Genomic DNA, 14,181 nt, shown 5'->3' on the forward strand with positions numbered 1-14,181 from the left:
TTGTGATACATTAACATTTTTCCAAGAAAGTTTTTTACAGGAAAGCAGCAACATAATATATCCCTATTAAATGATTTATTTTACTGATTATGGTCTGGACTATTGGTAATAAAAAATAATTATTTTTTCCTGCAGGAGAGGTCACTCCATTTGAGGCTGCATGTTAAAGGATCTGTATTTTCTTTCCAAACAGAAGAACATATTGTCATAAGACAAGGGGATGTTGAGAAACAAGCAGAGCTTACCTAATGACTGGGTCAGGATGTTTGAGTTGACACCCTGACCTTTTCACTTGACACACTCCTGCCTGGTGAGTGATGAGTTACGAAAACACATCCACCCTTGATCTAAGAGCTACGGGGTTATAAGGGTGAAGATAATGAAACAGCAGCCAAAATCTAACACAAAGACGTCCTTGATGGCTGCAGTGTGGACACTTACGGTAGAATAAATAAGAGAAGGCTTCATATGCTTCCTCAGCGAGTGAAACCTTCAACTCTGCGTCTATCTGTGGATTTTACTGATCTGGTTTGTTCCAACGAGACTTCATGCAGTAAGTTAGAGTGCAGTGTGGCCTGGTGTGGCCCTTTTTTTGGACCACCTTTCCCAAAACCAGGACACAGCAGCTGAGTGACACACCCACACTCACACACCCACACAGCCTCAAATGGGGGCCCTCTTGCTGTGCTAAAACATGTCACATTTTCCATTTTCAGCCTCCCAGCCCATGTCTGCTGCATTTCACCACAACTCTACCCCTCTGCACTGTTTGCCTCTTGCAGTCTCCTACTGCTGCTCCAATCATATCAACTTGTTCTGCATATTCTAAGCTAATTTTCCTACTTAAGACTGGCAAATCACACCTCAACCTCTGTATCTTTCCTGTCAAATCGTATACTTGTCTTCTCCCTTCCAATAAGGTCTTGTGTTTTACCCTTCTTCTGCCTTCTCCTTCATTCCTCCTCTCCTCCGGCAGCCTTGGCCTCCAGCTGCAGACACTCAGAGCAGACACAGCACACCAGCCCACATCAAGGCCACGCTATTGGCCCACGTGTGTGTGTGTGTGTGTGTTTTTGTGTGTGCAGTCATTACAGTGGGGCCACATAGGGTGTCATTGGCCTACTGCTATACACTGCACAATCCAATACATATTCATTTCTCAGTTTGCTGTGGTAAAAACGGTAAATATAGCTGTGTCGCAACGCTCATGGCCCCTCTGTTTCATCAAAGAGGATGCAGAAGTGCAGGATGAACACACGCATGATGCCACAAACACTCATCTATATATTATATGTACGTAAAGCTTCAACACAAGTCGACGCAGGAAAAGCCTGCGCTCCAGCCCAACCAATTACCGAGCAAACAAAGTCAGAAGCGGGGGCGTACAGTTTGAGGTAGCTGATAAGAGGATGTCACACCTTGATAAAACTGGATAGAAAACCTGAAATGCTTTTAGAAATGCTTCCGTGAAAGCTGAAAGGGAACAGACAAAAGTGGCAGAAAGAGTGAGGTTAAGTGCAGCACTGAGGGAAGCTAAGAAAAGGGGCGGGGACGTCTGCACAGCCTGTGAGTGATGTGATTGGATGACAAAGTTTCATTCACTAACAGATTTATAACAGTGGGAAACGCAGAATGTCGGACACACATTCTGCACAGTGTGTGCGCTGGTGTGTGTGTGTGTGTGTGTGTGGGTGTATGCAGGCGCATGTTTTGCCCTTATGTTCACATGCGAACGGCAGTTTCTTTTTTCTTTTTTTACTGCTGCACCGCTGAACCCTTCTATCACTTCTGGATCTGACTGTTGCTGCTTATGTGGCACCTTGTTCTTTATGAACTGACTGTCGGGCTCTGAGCGTGAACATGAGTCAGTGTGAATCTTAAAGAATGCCTCAGCATTCTTCGTCCTCAGTCAGTCAAAACAGTGTGAGAACTTGAGACAGTATGTATGTGTGTGTGCTTCCTCTGCATAGATACACTGCTACAAGCTACATACTTGTGTGTCTTCCTTTAGTGCAGTTGCAAGCACTCTTTTGTGTCTTTATGTGTGTGTGTGTGTGTGTGTGTGTGTGTGTGTGTGTGTGTGTGTGTGTGTGTGTGTGTGTGTGTGTGTGTGTGTGTGTGTGTCTGGTGGCAAACAGCCTCACCCCTTTAACGCATTCCACTATCTTGCACCCACGCACTCACCATGTGACCCGCAGTCAATGACAGGAAATAAGCCGATGTCAAATCCTGCTGCCTGCAACCCAGATCCTCTTCTGCTTCCAGTCAGCTTTGTGTGCTCATAACACACACACACACACAAAGCTGAGTCTTAAGGTAAAGCTATAGGAACTGTGTAGCAGTTCTTTTTTTCCAGTGCGTTTGTTTTTGAGTAATTGCTTTCTTAAATCAAAAGATGTACTGTAAATATCTTGGAGGACGTACTTTTCAAAAAATTCCCATGTCGCACAGTATAGGTCAACGGCAGGTGTAGCACCGGTAAAAACTTTCCTCAACTGCTCTGTTTACATAGTTGACACCCATATACACACAGATGCATTATCTCGTTTCCTGTTCCAGAGTTCCTGAGAAAGATGAAAAATCAAAGATTCTTACTCAGAACAGGCATTTTTGGAGACACATGTCACACAGGGAGGCAAAGAAAAGCAGCCGCACAGACTTTACATACCAAAAAGTGCTCATTCCAGACATGACTAAGTAAAACGTCTGTTGCAGTGCAAAGTGTATATTTACCAAACCAGAGAAATGAAAGTGCACAGTTATTCCATTGCAGCCGCCGCTCTTTAATTAATTCTCCACCAGCGTTTGGTTAAAACACACACACATCTATGAAAAATAGTTGTTTACATCGCACGTGCCACAAACCCAACTGGTGTGTGTGGGCTTTTTTGTGTGGGTGGGTGCACGTGCATGCATAAAGAGTTGAATGGACACAGCCACTTCTATGTTCACTCCAGCAGTAAACTGTTGGCTGTTAAGACAGACCATGATCCCAGACTGAAAGTCAGTACTCCCTTTGCTCAGGTCTGTGCTTGTCCTCTTTGCTTAGCGCAGGATAAGAGAAAACAACACTATGCTCGCACCAATCTGAAGTAAAAGAGTATACATTAACCTTATTTGACCAGTTTCACAGGCTCAGAAACAACTTTGAATAACCTGAAAGGAAAACGTGATATCCTGCAACATAATGTCAGATGGTTTGGTTTTCCTGAAAGAACAGGTTTGTATTTTTGCCACAGCAGGTAGCCGTGAAAAACACCATGCACACCTTTGGCACATACAAAGACCACCTCATGCCGCCTTTTTCCCACCACAGAGGGTGCTAATGTTTATCACCGCCACACACAAACTACCTGGCTGCTCATGTGTACTAGTGTACGTAATGCTTTCTGCCTGACGCCCCTACTGAGATGCCCAACATCTGGTCTTCTCCCCTTCTCTCCCTGGAGGTATCACGCTAAAATGTTTTCCACTGGCTCACAGTGGAGGTATGAGATTGCATAGTTCCTGTCAAAAAGAGAGATGTGGTGATAAGGGTGGAAGAACAGCTGGATGGGACCTATCTCACCACAAGTATCTTAAATAGAGGCAATCCTTTGTTTGAAGGTATTTATACCCTTTGCCACCCACAGTGGTGACGTAATCAGCGAGACCTGTGAAGTAAAACAGGCGATGGCGACCAGTGTTTGAATGAACGGCTGCTGGTGCGGTTCTGGGGGAACGTGGAAGTTGTTTTGAATCCATAAAGAGAACGTTTTACAGCCCGTGTCGATAAAGTTAGGTCTGAGAGGGCTGGTCATTTTATGTGTGACTTTCTGATATGACAACAGAGTCTGGGTTGTTCTGAAAACCAGCCAACACAGGGGTCCATGGAAGCAGCTCCTCCTCTATGATGGCATGAGAAGCAGAGGGCCACTGTTTAACCCTGCTGTTGTCCTCATTTACGGGCACCAAAAAATATTGTTTCTTTCTCTGAAAAAATCCTAAAATTCAGCAAGAAAATTCCCCAAATTTCTGAAAATTTGCAAAACCTTCAGGAAGAAAATTCCAATAATTCCTTTAAAGTTTCCCTTAAAAGTTTTATTTCCAAAAAAATCCCCCAAATTTGGCAAGAAGATTCTTGTCAATATGTTCAAAAATGAGTAAAACATCTAAAAATGACTACATATATATCAATAAAACTTCTAATATTTTCTTTAAGAACATTCACAAAAAAATCAACCAAAATCCAGCGGATTTTTGCTAGATTTTGGTTGATTTTCTTTTTGTGAATGTTCCAAAGAAACATTTTCAACATTTCTTTTTTTACACCAAAAAATATTCAAAGATTTCCCAAAAATTTTGAAAATGTGGACATCAGAATTTTCACTGTGAAAATATATATATATTTTTCCATATTTTCAAACGTTAAACCGGGTCAATTTTGACCCGCAGGACAACACAAGGGGTAGGCACGCTTATCACTGCGTGTGCCAAAACATTTTTTTGTTACATTAAGTCATGAAATACCCTAGCCATTAAGTTCTGATTCTAAATAAACACATTTGGCCAAACTGAAAGCTTCAACAATGATTAAATTGTCACTTTTCTTGTGAGCCTTTGAGGCCTGCTTCTGGCAAAGAAATCCTATGTGCTATAACCTCTTATAAAACCTCAACATTTCACTTTACAACTGTTTTGAAAGGCATGATCAGGTTTTGTTTTTTAAAAAACTGCCAAAAAATCATAAACAAAAGTGTTTTAAAAAAATGAAAAAAATCATCAGATTTTCAACTTTTTCGCTGTCCTTATCCTGCTCGTCTGTAAAGTGGTGTTCAGTTGTGAAGCTTAACCAAACCTATGCTTAAAATTGTGATATTTCATGTCTCATTTAAAAATTCATCACTTGCATTAACTAGATTCTGTAAAAATATAATTAAACATTCCACAAACAAGACACAATTACTGAGCAGTGACCAACAGTCATGTGGCAAAAATTCAGGGACTTTTCGGCAGTGCTAGTTTAAACTCCAGGCTGTTACAGAGCAGACAGAAGACAAGCATAAAAGCAATCAAAACGCGTTAATAGTGAAATATCTATAACATGCAGAGCCACCATGTTTTCCAGTATTGGTAACACCTGTTGGAAAATGCTGTACTCGTTGATTTCAGATTTTTTGAAGATTTTAACTTCCATTTTTTTCTCTCTTTTTATGATTTATGGTATTGTACTTTCATTGCACAGCACATACTTTAAGTGTTGTTTTCACAGAAGTAGAGGGGTTTTTTTGTATTTAAAAAATGAGGCCACAGTGAGTAAAAATGCGACAGGAGCATTAAAACACCCAGAAATTGCTTGGAATTCAGAGGGATGATATGTAAATTTTAGAGGTGTTAGTTTTGGGCAGTGTTCCTGACCTGTTTTCAGCCTTTATCCTAAGATAAACTCACCACCTGCTGTTGGTGGCTTTAACAGGCAGATGTGAGATCGGTATCAGCCTTCTATTCTACAGAAAACAAATAAGTGCATTTCTCAGTATGTTTAAGTATTGCTTTGATCAGGCTCTGTTAAAGTAAATTAGCTTAAACTAAGTTGAGAAGATCTAACTATCCAGCAGTTTGTCTGACAAATATCATTGTTTGTTAAAGTCAGCAAATCTCATCCAGGGCACTTTTTTCTATCAAATTCATCTCCTTATGGTGTGCTAACTGTATGTTCTGTGTGTGCACTGAAAAAAAAATAGGAAGCAAAGTGGCGGAACACAACATGACATGACTGCAGTGTTTGTTGTGCAGTTTCAAGTGCATGCACAAGGCAAAGAAGGGGAGGAGAGCTGGGGGTAAAGGGGTCATTTGGAGCAGAGAGCAGTCCGACTATTTATATATCATAGCAAATGATTGCAAATTATTAACAATTTATCTCCAGAATCACAGACTCCACTTTTAAGGTTTAGAAAGAACAAATATTTGTTAATGTTGATACAAGAGGGTCATCATTGCATCATTTTGCTGAGTCTGAAACATGGGGTAAATCGCATTTAACGATGGAGACGCATAAATAAATCCAACTATGCTGACATTTAATACTGTGTCAGTGGCAAAACATAAAATGATTTCCTGCCTAAAGGTGCATGTTGTGTATCAGTCAGTCTGTTGCTAAAGCAAAATGCTAACAGTAATGGACTGGTATCCCTCTGAAGGACAAAGTGGCTACAGCTAATGGATGGACAGAATCTTTTAAAATTATTAACTACACAGAAATATCGGTCAGAAACGTATCATTAATCTGCATCAAATCTCTTCCAAATAGTTAGCATTCTAGCAATCCTGCAGCGAAACAGATCAAATGAAGAATCAGCTTTTTCCCACATATTTCCCCTCAATCTCAACCAGAAGACAACCACAGGTTTTGCTACTAACTTAATTTGCATAATATGATCGCAGCAGAATGACCAACTGTCTGCTGGTTAGTTTAATTTTCTTTTTAATTTTTTGCGAGGGGTCTTCAAACACCTAAAATGTGTGCGATGCTGCAAGAGGAACAGTCTCAAAGGTTGTGTCGACATGCGGCACATACAGCAAAACTGCATCAACAAAGAGGAACAGCGCTCACCAGTAGACCCTCACCCACAGTGACTACATATGAGGTGTATTGCTTAACAGCTCTGCTCACTATGGCCTCAAAAACAACCACTGAGTTGTATCAACACCTCCAACAGGATTCATCTGAAGCAAACCCCAGGCTTTTATTTTGTCTTGTACGGGGGTTCGTCTATTTTGCTCATCCTTGAATGTAAAGTATGTGCTTACTTGCGCAACGCCATAAACAAAAGAGAAGGAGACCCTTTAATTGAAAGTGATCTGGGCAACAACCATCATGTTACCAGTAATTAGATCCCGCCTGTGTCCAAGGAGGGACACTGAGGCCGTATGTCCCCTCTGCACCACCGAGCTCAAACTCCCACAGCAGGCACATACTGTAACTGTGACCACTCCACTGATTACAGACAAGACGGGATAATTGCTACCAGGTGAAAGAATAACAGTTCTTCACATTATATGAGCCGGTTAAACACCAGCGGTGCTTTTCAAGGGCCTATTGAAGTCCTCTCTGCAGTGAGATAAAACAGCTTTGATTCTGTAATCACAGACGTTGTAAAACAATGCACCCAGCTTTAAGGAGGATACAGGCTTGGCTGACTGATATTGTTCATTGTACTCTTCTTCTTGCTGAGAATGATGTCAGAACACAACTTGCAACAGGTTCCCATGGCACATAAGCATGTGTTGCTTCACAGATCATTTGCATGTGTTACTCTGTCTGTCTTGTTTCTCTTATGAAGGGATTTGTAAATGCCTTGTTTGTTCTGATGCCCAATACACAAAGGTTTAAAGCCAAAAGCTTTACTTTTACTCCAAACACACAACTTAAAAAATTCTTCATCCTTCTTGTTGGTATTAACAGCACCTTCAAAATTCCGAGTCAAAGTCCTTTCCATATAAAACATACCCGCCCTCAATTCTCGATAACAGTCAAATACAATAAAAAAAAAATGCCCCATTGATAAAAATGTGTTAAATACATTCTGATGAATTTAATCCACAACAGAGGTTTGCTCTTCATCTCTCTTTAGATTCTTTATGAGCATTTATTTAACCAGGCTAGTCCAATTGAGATCAGAGATCTTCTTTATCAGGGAGACCTGGCCAAGAGGGCGGCAGCACAGTCACATTAAAAACAATAAATAGCAGATAAAATGAACAACATTAAAAGTTGCTCACATATAACATTTGCACACAGACGAGGCAGACTAATGATTTCACCAGAACTTTAAACTCATTCACTGTAACGAGGGCTTGACGTTGAAGTTGAAATTGTAATTTTTTCCAAGCATTCGGTGCTGAAAACCTAAATGCTTTCTTGCCCAGTTCAGATTGTACTTTGGGGATGACAAACTGCAGAGTAGCCATAGATTGGAGATTGTAGCTTTCATGTTTCCTTGTTAAAAGACAAGACAAATCGAAAGGAAGAATACCCAGAATGGTTCTGTAAATAAACACATATTAATGACTGAGATGTCGGGCACTTACAGATATTCTATTAAGGTTCTGATTACAATTCAAACACTTACTAAAGGACTGTAGTTTTACTGATTTCACCCATTGTTCATCACATTCTGTGTATTGACACATTGTTGATCATTTTTATCTCAACAGTAAAGTTGCTGAGTTCATTTGTTTCACATCCTCTGAATGACTAAGTGCTAGCATAGCAAACATGTGAATCCCTATCTTCAGCCCATTGAACTTATTATCGCACAGGCTTGAAATAATCCTTCCGATCCACTCTTTAATCGCCGGTCCCTTTAAGAAAAAGGACAAAAGAAATCTGTCAAATGTTATTTATTTGCTCCCAGTTTGTTTTCCGGTGTCTGCAGTTAATTTTCTGTGGAATGTGAGGAGCAGCTGTCACTTTAGCACATGAATGGAGCCAGTTTCGAGGCCCAGAGGCATCGGACTGGATCAACGGCAGAGAAGGGACAGCTGGGCCCAAGGGGACAATAGCACTCTCAGTTAATCATTAATACTCTTAATGAACAGCAGCCAAGCACCAGAGGTTCACTCGCCAGTCCCTCCAGAATATGCCGCCTGCAACAGGAGGACGCAGGAAGCCTCGGCTTGCCGGCTGACCCCTAACTGACACTTGTTGATTGGGGCTTTTAATGGGTCTGCTGGAGCTTTAAATTGCTGTCTGGTTGATAAAGTTTCACCCATCAGCTTCGAGGAAAAATGACATCACAAACTTGATTTAAGGGATCTTTGCCAAATTTGTCTTCTCGTAAAACTGCCTGTCAACGAACCAACAAGTGTTATTTGCCCTAAAGGTGAATAAAGTCAAGGTGAAAAGGCATTTTTGTCATATCTGTTAAGACAGACAGATTATATACATTTAAAGTGGTGTGGAGAAAACACAGAAAAAAACACATTTATGTTTTAATTTCTGTTTGTTTGTGGATTAAACAAAGAATATTGTATAAAAGTGGTGATTTGGCAGCTTAAAAATGACAGGTAAACTGATTAAAACACATTCATTCAACATTTTTGTTTTGAAAATCGTTGCAATCATACAAGATCTATTTTGTTTATGTACAAATTTATGTAAAATGACAAAAATTATATATTTTTGTCTTTTAAAAGTCACAAGTTCATAAAATTGCTTGCAGAACTGAAGATGAATTTAACAGTTATCTATTAAGCAAAAAGAAAAATCATTTTGTAATTATAATAAAGCTGTCTTTTTGAGTTTAAAAAATCTTTTGTCTTTTTGTAAAAAAAGGAAATCTAATGACGATTCACAATTAAAGGTGTTTAATGTTGTTTTACAACAGGCATACTAAGTTAGTTTTTCCTTAAATTAAGAAATACAGCGAAATTTAATAAAAATGAAAAGGAAATATTTTGTAAAAATACTGTTTTTTATTTTTTACAGTATGCATGTTGATCCTTTTAAACAGACAGAACCTGACTAACTATTTCCTCGTGTCTAATTTCTATTCTAAGCTAAGCTAACCACCTGCTGGCTCTGAATTACTCTATACATAGTAGACAGATGAGAGAATCTTCCAATCTGACTCGTCAGGGGAATGAAAACAGGCACACTTCTTAAAATGTCGAGCCACATACCCCATTATGGGGCTTTGTTGTGAAAAGAGATGTGAGGTGAGATGAACTAACAGTTACATGCATATGTGCTGTTACAATTACAGTAATTATTGCTGGGATGAGTTGGTTAGTCAGCAGAGAAGGTGCAAGGAAGTCCCTTTGTGACTGAGAGCATTGTCATCGAGCATCATTAGTTTAAAAATGAAACAATTTGACAAAGACTGAGATGTTAAAGAAAGAAAAATTTAGCCTGAAACCATATATCTTATAAACAATGGATTCTTTGTTTCCATCCAACTATTTCCTTGTTTTTTCTGTCAGAAAATGAGTTTGAAAAGCCACCAAACAACCTGAGATGTTATCAGAAGATAAATTAGCCTCTAAAGGGGAGCAGATGTTGGCTAGAGGTCTCATTTGAATGTTACACTGACCCTCTGTTTATGTTTTTGTGTGTGTGTGTGTGTGCGCGTGTGTGTGTGTGTGTGTGTAGGTGTGCGTGTGTGTGTGTGTGTGTGTGTGTCCCCATGAATTTGTATGTGAGCGTGTCTGCACGTGGCCCTGCGTCCAGCGCGGCCCTCCCCATCGGCGGAGGTGGCAGGTGTTCCTGTGTCCCCTAAAAGAGCAGGTTTTTATGTCGCCTCCTCAAGTTAGTGGCTTGGTTGCCATGGTGATGCCCCAACAGAAAGAGGCTTGTGTCTGGGGCCGGTGCTGGGGAGAAGAGGAGGACAGGGGGAAGAGGAGAGACAGAGCTTTACTTGCACCAAACACTCTGGACTTCACTGCGAGTGAAGAAAAGGGAAATCACAGAGTGGGATTGTCTGCAGGCATCACGGCGGCTTCACTCAAAATGTCACTTAAATATTAAGCCGCCGATAAGATCTGACTCACTTGAACCACCGCAGACTAAGTGATGCTTGTAAATCCCGACAATGGGACTGAGGAACTTAAAAAGGAATCCAATATCACACGTCCTATCAGTTTTCTCCCAAGGTGTGACAGCTGTTTGCCTGAGGACTTCTGCCTATTATCACCTTGTGCTGTAGATATCCCCCTCCATTTAGGTGGTGGACAGACCCACAATCAGCCTCTCCCCCTCTCTCTCTAGATCCTCTATAGTGTGTGTGTGGGTGGTGGGTGTAAGGAGATCTGGGAGGGAGTCACCTGTCCCCCGCTGGCCACCCTTGTCCCCCACGGGAGGGCCGTAATTCTCTCTTGGCCGGGCCGATCAGCAGCTGCCATGTGCACACACCCAGACACATGCACATTCAGACACACAAACATCATCTCTTTCACCATCCCAGAGTCAGACTGAGAGGTTTAAACAGACTCAAAAGCAGCAGCATGTTGAATCTCAAATAAAATGGTACATGTGAAGACACTGTGATAGCACTGTCATACTGATGATCACTGGTGCTAGTTTGGAGCTTGTTTCCTTTAAAACGTGAGTTTCTTAACCCTCCTGTTGTCCTCATTCAGAGGCACTAAAAAATATTGTTTCCTTGTCCGAAAAAATCCAAAATTTCAGCAAAAAATTTCTCCAAGTTTCTGAAAATTTGCAAAACCTTCAGGAAGAAAATTCCAATAATTTCTGAAAAGTTTTGTTTATAAAAAAATCCCCAAATGTGGCAAGAAAATTCTTTTAAATATTTTCAAAAAATGAGTAAAAATCTTCAAAAAAAAATCCTAAAAATATCTAAAGTGTTTACATATATACCAGTAAAATTTCTATTTTCTTCAAGAACATTCATAAAAAAAAATCAACCAAAATCCAGCAAATTTCACTGGATTTTGGTTGATTTTTTGTGAATGTTCGTAAGAAACAAAATTTTTCCATCAAAAAACGTTCAAACATTTCCCAAAAATGTTGAACATGTGGACATCAGAAGTTTCACTGTGAAAATATATATTTTTTCCTACATTTTCAAACTTTAAAACGGGCCAATTTTGACCTGCAGGCCAAAACAACGGTTAATGAATTCTTTATCTTCTCTTTGTTGTTTCTTTTTTACTCTTAGAAAGTAACAGAGCAGATCAAAACAGATTCTCTTGCTTTGTGTTCCAATGGGAATGAACTTGGCCTTCAATGTCACAAGTTGGTGCAGAAAGTTAAAGTGTGACTACATTTACATTTATAGTAACTGCATAAGAGTTTACCTACAAGCATCTCATCCAGTAAGTATAAGAATACAGTAAGTATAATAGGTAACAGTTCACTCCGTTTCTCCAGCCTGCGAAGTGTGACTCAAAAATATATTTAAAAAAAAGTTCAAATTTAAAATATAGACATATATATTTTTATTTATATTTAAAGAACCATTTGGGAACTCCGTAACTTTTATGCTATTGAGCAATATTTTCATATCTAGGGTACAACTTCTCATACCTGTTCAATTAGTTATGAAAGCTAAAAAAATAACAACCTTTTTGTCATTTTTCTGACCAAGTATTTCAAAATAAAAGCATTCTAAATGCTTTGTTTTGTATTATTGTGGCATGCAGCTACAAATGGTTCAGAAAAAATCCCAAATTGACTTCTACACGATCAATGTTTTGTTACCGTTTGCTCAAAGATGGGAGTTTTTACGAAGACTTCAATTTCATATTTCAACTCAACCATAATTAAAGATTATTTCATCTGCTTGTCCAATGTTGTAGATTCTGAATCAAATACATGGTGAGAAAACGCTCAAAACATTTCAGGTTTTTATCTTTAAAAGTTACTGAGATATTGTAGTTCAAGCAAAGCTTCAAATTTCAACGTGTGAAAAAGCACGCTGACAGTACACCGACTAGCTGTTTATATTTATTTATTATCTTGTAAAGCATTGAATATTTCAAGCTCATATTCCACAAATATCTTTATACATATCCGTATTTTATGCTACAAAATTTTCAGGCAAAGCAGAGATGGTCAAATAGAAAGGATTCTAAAAATGTGATGATTTGAGATGGAATGATCCGTACAAATACACAAATCATGTAGCCAATAGCCATTTGTAGGAAATGTAAAAAAAATTAAAGCTGTGCTTCTACTAGCAATGCATCAAATGCCTATGAAAGGACTTCTTTGTTGTAATAAACCCACACAAACTTATCACCTGCCTGCAGTTTCCCTTATTTTTGTGGACTGTTGTAGTGTTTTAAAGTCTGATTCTTTATCCTGTATCATTCCTTTTTTGGTTTATTCTCATTGGTCTCAGTGGTGTCGTTATCAGCTATTTTTGAAAGCACTCAGATAGAAAGACTATATTTGAGCATTTCCCAGGGGTTGAAGAAAAACATACCAACGCTTCCCTGTTATTAGATTCCTTATCTTGTTTCACTCAATCCTGAATGAGCAGTTTTGATCCAAACACTTCGCACCGTCTTATCACTCGATCAAGCACCAAGAAAGAACTGCCAACTTATTACCTGACCAGAGCTGCAGAACTGTCTGGGCAAACCGTTTTCGTGACAGTTTGATCACCTTGTCAACAACTTCATGGGCCAATAAAATAGCAAAATAGCCTTTTCTTTTAGTATCGATTTAATAGTAAAGTGTAAAGGAGTGTCTCAGTTGAGCAGCATTCCGACAAGCTATCGATGCCAATGACAGATTCTCAGGAATAACGCCCTGAAATGTCAGTTGGGGTGTTTGGCTTTGCTGCAACTTGTGTTCAACTATCATTACATTGTTCAAGATCTAACCAGAAATCCCTCACAAAAAACGAAAAGATAAAAAAAAAGCTGTGTCTCGCCTCTTGTCATGCAACAAAAACTTCTTAAATGTCTTTAAATTTGAGCCTGAAAATGATCTGAAATTTCATGAAATTGACAAGACTGACAAGAACCACCGTAGTAAACAACCGACTACTGAACTTCCTTTCTGTAGTTAAGGAGCACAAACTCAATAAGGCGTCGTTAATATGTCTGTTGAGAATGCCGATCGACATCAACACAGCATGATCTTGATTTATGAGCTGTGAGGAAAGAGCCGGTAATCGACTGTGATCTATCACAGCCTCTCTCTGAAGAGTTCAGATTGTTACCATCATTACAGAAGTAAAGTATAGCTCCTCTGCCCCATGATTCACACACACCCATAATGCTCTGTTAAATAAAAAATGAGTGACATGAAGTGCGTTGCAGTTGCATTTTGTTGTCTTGATTGTTGGTGATGTTGCTTTGGAGAACTTTGGAGAAGACACAAATATAAAGGAGTGTCTCTGTCATGCAGTATTCTTTCACACTTTGGATGACGGAGGATTTCTCAGGAAATGACAGCCAACATGTTTGATATTGATACGAGGTGCATCTCATTTGCATTTGTTATCTTGACTGCTGTTGATGTTGTTGTGTAGCACTTTCAACATATGTCTGATGTCTTTCCAGATACAGAAAATCCCCCAAAGGGAAACTAACTAAACTGCAGACTAGCATCACCGCAACCAGTCACTGCAGTGGAATGCTGTTTACTATCTAAAAATATCATAATTAATAAGAATATGTAATTTCTCTGTTTCAAAATGCTTGTTTTTACGACATTATTGCTTATATTTT

Source organism: Acanthochromis polyacanthus, chromosome 11 (genome assembly GCF_021347895.1).
Source record: "Acanthochromis polyacanthus isolate Apoly-LR-REF ecotype Palm Island chromosome 11, KAUST_Apoly_ChrSc, whole genome shotgun sequence".
NCBI lineage: Eukaryota > Metazoa > Chordata > Actinopteri > Pomacentridae > Acanthochromis > Acanthochromis polyacanthus.